Below are 10311 nucleotides of genomic sequence, written 5' to 3' on the forward strand. Positions count from 1 at the left end.
ATCTCTATCTCTATCATCTCTATCTCTATCTCTATCATCTCTATCTCTATTTCTATCTCTCTATCTCATCATCTATATCTATATTTTCATATATATATATATATATATATATACACAACGCTAACTTGACTGTTTGCCTCAGTACATATGGATAAAAAAATAAAAAATTAATTAAAAAAATTAATAGAGCTTAGCTCCCTTTCCACAATTATAACCCAGATCTAAGGTGCACACTACACAGTGTTTGGGAATTCTGAAGAATAAACACAGTGAATTTTTTTACATTTCAGGAATCTGTAATAGAACTTGGACTTAGGTGGAATGAGGACTGTAGCTCTCCAAATGACTGAGAAGTTGTATTCTCATATGGGGAATGAATGTCTATCTACTAGAAACATGTTTAGAGAGCTAAAAGAGGTAGTTATATCTTTCTCTGACCTCCCAGCAGAATTGATGATCCAGCTTGAACTTAAAAGGCCAACTGCTTGGCTCAGAGTGGCCAATGGGGAGGGGTGGTGGTGCCAAATAAAGAGTAGTCAGATTTCGAGTATCTGGTTCAAATCTGGCCTGAGACTATTTACTGGTAAGGACAATGAGCAGAAGTAAATAGTAGCTAGGTGGCAATATTCTCAAGGGGAGCTTACAGATTCAGCCCATTGCCAGGTTTGAGGTCTGCAGCTAAAAGAGCAAGGTACAAAGATCAATGAGGAAGAGTCTTCTGTCATGTCTGCCATTCTGAACCTTCAGATGCTTTCATCTAGTTGACAAGGACTGACAGATCCAGTGAAAATGGACCTTCAACGAGTGGCAGTTTACTAGAGATGCAACCAAGGGGCAAGCCTACAGTTGAATCACTCTAACCCAAAGCAGTATCATGAGATGACAAAACCCAAACCAGTTGGGCAGAAAACAGACCAGATTTTATTCTAGAATAGACTGGTTGGGAGGAAGTTAACAGAAAGCACTTAAAGCTTTGAAGACTATAATCCTCATTAATAAGAGAAAATAATAGCAGATCACAAAATATTCAAACTTTCTTTCTATAAGATTGAAGGATAGGCCACAATACAAATTGCCAATTCAGGAAATCAAGTAGGAGGGATAAAAAAAATAAAAAGACTCACACAATATTAGAGATTGGAGAAAAAGGTACATATATACATACATATATATATATATATATATATATATATATACACACACACACACACATGCACATAAACACACACATTTGAATGTTTACATATATTTACACACATATGTGCTTATTTGTGTGTACATATATAAACATTATTAATTTCATACCAAAGTACCAAAAGACCAATTTATAGAACTAAAAAAATAAAAATAACATTTATCTGGCAGAACAAAAGGTTGAGAAGAGAAGTAATAATTGCCCCCCAAAATGTGAGAAGAATGTGTTCTAATAATATCCAATCTCAAACTCTGGAGCTTTCAGCACTGCCAAGGATCTATTTGTTTCCTATGATTGCTTTAAAGTTGGAGAAAATTATTTAATACTGGTTAAAAAATTAGAAGAGTTTATCATCAAATCAACCCTATCAAAGCAATTAAACATTCAATATTCAATCAAAACTATGATGAAAATTTAGAAAAATACTGCCAGAAATTAGGGATAAACATCTCAAGTCACATGCAGCTCTAAGTCTTCTGTGACCTAGATATAAAAAATCATATAAGTTAACAAGTATTTGGTAAGGAGAAGCATTCTTGATTAGAAAAAGCATAGAGAAAATTATATGAAAGAAAATGGAAATTTTTGAATATATAAAAATTCTTAAAATTGGAAGGGAGAGAGTCCACTGGAAGGACGAGACTAGGAAAATTTACAGTAAATTTCTCTGATAAATATTGTATGAAAGTCATATAGAGAATTGATTCACTGTTCATTTAAAAATACAGTTATCAGTTTTCTTTATCATTTTTTTGCTTTGTTATTTAATCTCTCTATTGATCCTTTCTTTCTTTTGTTGGTAAATGTATTTAGTGATACCAAGTATCTATGAAAGACCCCTTTGGCTGAATCTTCAAAGTTTTAATATATAAATTCATTGCTGCCATTTTCTTTCATGCAATTTTATATCTCTATGTAACTTGCTCTTTGACTCATTGATTCTAAAGGTATGTATGTTCTATATTATACACATCTATCTGTCTATTTAGCATTTACTTTTTTATTAAATCTTTTCATAATGTCATGTTTTTACTACCATTTTAGCAGAAATAATGATTGGTACAGAAGTTTTTTGAGTTTACTTGAAGTATAATAAATCTATTACAATCCCATATTTTTCATCCCAAGTGAATTTTTATGTTTCAGATGTGTTTCTTGTAAATTGCATATCCCTGGATTCTGCTAACCAGTTCTCCTGCCCTGCTCCATTTTATGGGTGAGATCATTTTATTATCAGTCATTGTAATGATTGTTAATTGTATATTTTTCTCCATCATGTACTCAAATCCCTTTTTTTCTCCCTTTGCCCTTTTTCCAGAAAAAGAGAAAGGATTTATCAAAGTTAGTAATTTGTAATTGAAGCTTTATTCTCCCACTCCATCATCACTTACTTTTAAACTATTTTCTTTTCTTTTAACCTTCAATGAATAATCTATTTTCCAAAGTTCAAGTTTGCTTTACTTGTTTCTATTTCCTCTTAGATTCTATTCTCACTCTTATGACTCTCTCTCTCTCTCTCTCTCTCTCTCTCTCTCTCTCTCTCTCTCTCTCTCTCTTTCTCTTTGCCCCAGCTTATTTTCCACTGATTTGAATTGAAATATCTACTTGCTCCACCTCATCTTCCATGTTTAAATATTCTTTCCAGGCACCCAATTACAAGAAAATCTATTAATGCTGATAGCTAGCATTTTACATAGCACATTAATTTTTTTGTTTACAAAGTGATTTTTTTATATATTATCTCACTTGATTCTTGAAGCAATCTTGGGGGCATAAGTGCTATTAATTTTTTCTCCAATGTTACCTATTTAAAAAATGAGACTAAGAAATGTTATAACTTGTTCATATTAATAGCAAATGTTTGAGGCACAATTTGAACACGGTTTGCTGATTCCAAGTTCCATCATCCTCTACCTTCTTTATTTCTTCATGTATATTTTTTCTCCCATTTCCTCCCTTAACAAAATAATAAAGCAATATGCATGACCTAAATTTGTCTTTCTTAACTCCATCTATGACCTTTTAAAGTAGTGTGCTTGTCTCTTTCCCCTTTATTTAGGATACAGGCATTTCATTTTCACTTAGTTTCTTCCAAATGCTCACATGTATTTACTTCTAGGTTTCCTTTGACTCGTGCTTTTATTTCTAAGTTTATATTTAGCTCTGATCTCTTCACCATGAATACTTAAAAGTTCATTTTATTAAGTGTCCAATCCATCTTCTACCCCTCTAAAATTATATTCAGATTTGCAGAGCAAATTAATTAGTCTTCCTTCAAGCTTCTGTCTCTTGCTTTTTTTAAATATCATATTTCAAGATGTTCTCTCTTTTATATCAATTACAATGCAGTCTTGCATTATCCATATTTGGTTGTTTGGTACTTGATGTTTCTATTTTTGGTTATGGGTTGAATTTTTCTTTGATGTGGAAACTCTTGGTTTTAGTTATGACATTTCTGCACATTTTCAGTTCGGTGTTTCTTTTAGGAAATGACTACTGCATTCTATAGATTTTCAATTTGCTTTTTGTTTCTGGTTGTTGTCTTTGATTTTTTTGAAATATATTATATACAATGTTTTTATGTAGTCATCATTTACAAGATGTAGATTCTTACTTAAACTATCCTTGATTTCATCTCAATTTTTTTGAAATGATGAATGTATTATTTTTCCATATTTTACCAGCTGGGAATAATTTAATAATTTTTTGGTTCCAATCTCACTCTTTTAAAGAAAATTTGCTACTTGGGTACTTTCTACTTCACATTCTAAAATATCTATTTTCCTTCCATTGTTCCCTCCAGAATGTGCTTTAAAAATTTTATCTCTTGCTTTGCTTTTTCCCCAGGTTCTTTTTGTAGCCTCTCTGTCCATCTATATTTTCCCTTCAGAGACTTTCCTTGTAGATGTGGTTAAGTAATCATTCTTTATTTTTATTTTTCCTAGAGCATCTCTTACCAATAATATTTTCTCATTTAGTATGGTGTTTTCTTCTGTTAACTCATAGTCATAGTCTAAGGTGCTGTTTTGGGAATTTAAATCTCAAGGTCACCCCCTCCATACCCCCCCCCGATTATAATCCACTTTTTTCTACTTCATGTCTGTATCCATTTCTAGAAATCTTTAGGTCATTCCTGGAGCATCTCAGGGGAAACTATTTTCTTACTAGATAGAGCAGTTGGTATACCATCAAGATGATCTGAGTTCAAATCTGGCTTCTGATATTAGTTGTGTGTCACTGGGAAAGTCACACATCCCTCAGTTTCTTCATCTTTGGAATGAGCTAGAGAAGGAAATGGCAAACCACTTCAGTATCTTAGCCAAGAAAGCCTCAAAGGGGGGTCATAAAGCATTAGACTTGACTGAAAATAACTAAACAACAACAGCAATAGAGTATCTTAGATTCAATGAGCTCTTGAAGATTTCTGGTTAGATCTTATTGGTTTTTCAATCCACAGTCAGAAGAATGCAGGTTTCTGGTCCTGAGGAGTACCTTGTGTCATACTTCTACAGGCTTTCAGTGTCCCAGAGTTTTTCTGTTGAGCATGGTACAATTTCAGGTCTTCTGCAATAACTCCAATTAAAGCTCCTAAGAATTCAGATTTATTTACATGAACTCATACTGGTTTCCTTGTTTCCCTCTCTCAAAGATTATGGATTTCTGGCTCTTTTTTGTTTGCTTTTTTGCAGTTTTGGGCAGGATATATAGCTCTACTGTCATTTTCTTTGAATTTCTTTTTAGTTACTCAATTAGTATCCCTTATTTGTAATTACTTATTCTTTTCACTTTATTGAATAATTGTCAAGAAATGCAAATGTATATATAAGAATACAATGTTTTTCCCTTACAGAAAGATTCATCCAAAAGTAAAACTTCTTTCATAAGGTGATAGCAACCTCCTCCTAAGATGTTTTTAAACTGAACCTAGACAATTGCATTTTAAGTATATTATGGTGTTCTTTTTGTGTATGCATTGGGATTCTTTTAACTCTCAGATTCTGTGATCTTTACTTTCAATTTGTCATTTCAAATGGAAGTCTTGCTTCACTTCATTTAAAGTGCAAAAGACTACTTAAAATTATATTAGCAAATAAAAAAATATTGTCTCTCCTAAAACAATCTGCCTTTAAGTGTTCAAACAATATATATTATGATCATCATTAGAAAAAATATTAGTTTTAAGTTGAATGTTGGAAAGGAGAATTAATTTATATTCCAAAAGCTGAAATAAACAACTTCAATAAGAAAAAATATATCCCTAAGATAAATGATACTTTACATTTTCTGTGAGTGTATTGTAAAGCTGAGTCTAAATAAAGTCTTATATTGCTTTTAAATTTTAAACCTCTTAGTTCACTAAAACAGCTTTGTAAAAATCATTTTTTTTCTACAAAATATTTGCCAACACACCCTTCTTTCCTTCTGCTTAGAGAAAATTGGCTCAGCCCCAACCCTGGCCCCCACCTCCCAATACCCTATTTTCTCCATCTGGTTTCTGTGTCTAAGAGATGATTATATAATGCATTGGCACAAAGGTGACTTCTCAAAATTTCTAAGCATCAATTAAACAAAAATCCTATGTTAAGTCCCTAGATTGTGGAATGTTAGACAGCAATGATTTTGAAGGTCTGCTTAGTCCAATTATCTCCTTGTCTCTAGTGAGGCCCTTCTAGTGCTCTGGTTGTACAGATAAAAATGCTTTCTTCTTTCACTTAATTTTATATTATTTAGGCCATCTATGTTTATTTTGGTCAAAAGACATGCTAATTTTACTCTACTTCATGTTCCCTTTTAGGAATCAAATATATCATAAGACATTTTAAATATGTCCTGATTACTATGATATGGATATTGTGCCTATCCTCATTTAAAAAAAATTAACATAAAACAGTTCCAAAAAAAAGGGAAGGAGATAAGCATGAACATGTTTTTTTAAGTACTATTTAAATCTTTCCTCCTTTTTAGTTTTTACTTTGTTAGACTCATCACCTTCAACTTTGATCTGTGTTTTTAAATTTTATTTTATTTTATTCTAAAAATATTTTATTTTGTTTTTGATACATTTGAGTTCTAAACTATTTCCATTCCTTCCTCTTAGCTCCACATTAGAGAAGGCCAACATTTGACATAGATACATGCATAATTAACTATATAGTACATAGTTCCACATATCAGTTCTTTCTCTGGAGGTATATTTATTTCACCTTTCTTCATAAGTCTTTTATAGTTGATTTGAATATTCATATAACTCAGAATAGCTTAGTCATTCACACTTACTCCTTGTGCAATGCTGTTGTAACTACATGCAATATTCTTTTGGTTATGTTTATTTCATACTTCATTATTTCATATGAATCATTCCATATTTTCCTAAAATCAACCTACTCATCATTTCTTATGGCACAGTAGTATTCCATCATTATGTTATACCACAACTTATTTAGACATTCTTCAAACCTTATTTTCCATTTTTTTTGTGTGTTTTTCCCCCCCTTCTCTCCTGATTACTTTGTGAAACAGGTCTAATAGTGGTATTACTAGGTCAAGGATATGCACAGTTACATAATTCTTGGGGCAAAATTCCAGATTGTTTTCCAGAATGGTTGGATCATTTCGCAGTTTCGCCAACAGTGTCTTAGTGTTCTAATTTATCCATATTCCCTCCAAAAATTGTTAATTTCCCATTCTGCCATTTTAACCAATATCATAAGAGATAATCTTTCAAAGTTGTTTTGATTTGAATTTAGCTAAACAATGATGATTTAGAGCATTTTTTATATAACTATAGATAGTTTTAATTTCTTCTTCCAGAAACTTCCTATTCACATTTTCTGATCATTTAGCAATTAGGGAATGCAGCAAAGTCCTATAATTTTGACAGTTTCCTATATTTTTGAGAAATAAAATAAGTATCTATAAAACTTTCTCTCCCCTCCCAAATTTCTGCTTCTTTTCTTTTGTTGGCTATATTGTTTTATTTATATAAATTTTCTTTGAATTTAATGCATTCAAAATTATCTATTTTACATCTCAAAATGCTCTTTATCTTTTCTTTATTCATAAATTTTATAGGTAACATGTTTGATGTTATAATTAACTTATAATAACTTCCTTTATATCTAGATCTTGTATTCATTTTTACCATATCTGGCTAAATGCTGTTAAAATATTGGTCTATAAATAGTTTTTGTCAGACAGTTTCCCAGTTTTCCCAACAATTTTTCTCAAATACCAAATTCTTATCCCTAAAGTTTTAATATTTAATTTATGAAATACAAATTGCTACACAAGGACCTAAAATCATTGACTATTTATCATATATCTACTCTATTTAATTGATCTACCATTATATTTCTTTACCAGTACCAGATAGCTAGTTAATTTCTTTCTTATACATTTTAAAATTTGGCACTGATAGCTCTCTTTCCTTTATATTATTTTCATTAATCTTTTGCTATTTCTGATCTTTTGTTCTTCCAAATGAATGTTTTATTATTTTTCTAGCTCAAATATTTTTGATAATTTAGATTGGATAGCACTAATAAAATAGATTAGTAGAATTATCATTTTTATGATATTGGCTCAACCTACTCATGCACAATTTAAATTATTTCTCCAATTATTTAAAACTGAATTTTTTGATACAAAAAGTATTTTATAATTCTGTTCCTGGATTCACCTTCATGGGTATCTTCCCTGATATTTTATATTGTCTACCATCATTTTAAATATCTGTTTCCTATATTTTGTAGATCTTTGTTGGTGATTTATAGAAATTTTGGTGATTTATGTGGATTTATTTTTATTTTAATACTTTAATAAAATATTATTTTAGTAGAAATATTTTTAGATTTTTAGTTGAATTATGATTTTCCAAGTATGTAATTATATCATCTGCAAAAAGAGATAGTTTTATTAATTCATTGTTCATTCTGATTCCATCAATTTTTCTTCTCTTATTGCTACTGCTAGCATTTCTAGTATAATATTGAATAATATTGATAAAGGGGATATGTTTTTTGCTCCTGATTGTTATATTTATTGGCATATAATGGAAAATATAATTTTATTTTTGTTTCATCTCTATTAATTTGTATATTCACACTTTCAGTTTTGATACTAGTAATTCAGTTTTGTTCGCTAAAACACTTTAATCAATGATTTCTCTGTTTTGTTAGTTTTTTCATAAAACCAATTCATCTTACTTATTAATTTAATGTTTCTCTTACACTAACTTTAATTAATATCACCTGTAATTTTTAGGGTTATCAATTTGGTATTTAATTGAGGATTTTTAATTTTTCCTTTTTCTAGGTTTTAAAAATTGTATGCCCAATTCATTGATCTATTTATTTTTATTGATGTTAGCATTTAAATATATATTTTTTCCTCTTATTTTTTTTGATTTGATGCCTCATTATCATTCTCTTCAATAAAATTATTTATTATTTTTGTGACTTGTTCTTTAAGTCACATATCCTTTAAGACTAGGTTATTTAGTCCACAATTAAATTTTGGTCTGTGTTTCCATGGTCATTTATTAAATGTAATTTTCCATGCATTATAATTTGAAAAGGTTATTAATATTTCTGCTTTTATTCATTAAAGCATAAAGTTTTTAAGATCTAATATAGGGTTAATTTCTTTATGTAGGTAACATGTATTAATTAGGGAAACAGTATATTCTTTTCTATTTCCATTCAGTTTTCTCTACATTTCTACATAGCTAGCTTATCTAAGATTTTATTCATCTCCTTGACTAAATTTCTTATTTATTTTTGGTTAGATTTATCTAGTTATGAAAGGTGAATATTGAAATCACCCACTCTTTTAATTTCACTGTCCATTTCTACCTGTACTTCATTTACATTTTCCTTTAAAATTGTTGTACTTGGTGCATAGTGTTTAATATTGATTTTGTTTTATTATCTATAGTCTATTGTTGTTCAGTAGCTTCAGTCATGTATGACTGTGACCTGATTTTGGGGTTTTCTTGGCAAGGATACCGAAGTGGTTCTTCATTTCCTTCTCCAGTATATTTTACAGGTAAGGAACTGAGGCAAACAGGGTTAATTGCTTGCCCTACTAACAAGCTCTAAGGCCAGATTTGAATTCAGTAAAATGAGCCTTTCTAATACCAAATGCTGTATTTACTGTGCCATTAGCTTTAACCAATTTAGGTCATGATCGCTACTACTGTTTTTTGTTTGTTTACATCAACTGAAACATAAAAACTTCTACTTCAGCTTTTTATTTTTACATATGTGACTCCTACTTTAAATGTGTTTCTTAAAACAACATATAGTTGAATTCTGTTTTTTGTTCCATTCTATTACACATTTCCATTTTACTGGTGATTTACTCCATTCACATTCAAAGTTGCAATTATTAGATGTTTATTTCCGTCCATCATATTTTTCTTTACCATTTATCCTTTTCTTTCATTTTTTTACTTTATACTTTTACAGAAATCTGATCTGATTTAATTTGACCACTGCCTACCTAACTGTATACTCTTCTGTTTCCCTGTAAATTAAGAACATCATATATATATATATATATATATATATATATGTATATGTATATGTATATATATGTCATTCTCTCTTTAAGACAGTCCTGATGAGAATAAGGAAATGAAAAACCACTTCAGTATCCTTGCCAAGACTCAAAATGGGGTCATAAGGAGTCATACATTAGTGCTCTTCACCATTGCTTCCTTTCTACAAGTTCTGGTCTTTTTCTCAAGAATATCTGAAAGTCTTTTAGCTAATTAAATTTCCATTTTTTCTGCAGGATAACTCTCAGCTATGCTAAATATTTATTTTTGATTGCAAATCCAACTCCTTTGCTCATTGGTACATTATATTCTTTACACATTGTTCTTTATTGTAGTAGCTGCTAGATCTTGTATTATCTTGAATCCATCTCCACAATATTTAAATTGTTTCTTTCTATTTGCTTGTAATATTTTCCTCCTTAACCTAGGAGATTTCAATGTTCCTGTGAGTTTCATTTTGGGATCTCTCTTAAGTGATGACTGGTGAATTTTTTTCAATTTTGATTTTAATTTCTAGTTCTAAAACTTCAGACCAATTTTCCTTAATGATTCCATG

This window comes from Macrotis lagotis, chromosome 3 (genome assembly GCF_037893015.1).
Source record: "Macrotis lagotis isolate mMagLag1 chromosome 3, bilby.v1.9.chrom.fasta, whole genome shotgun sequence".
NCBI lineage: Eukaryota > Metazoa > Chordata > Mammalia > Peramelemorphia > Peramelidae > Macrotis > Macrotis lagotis.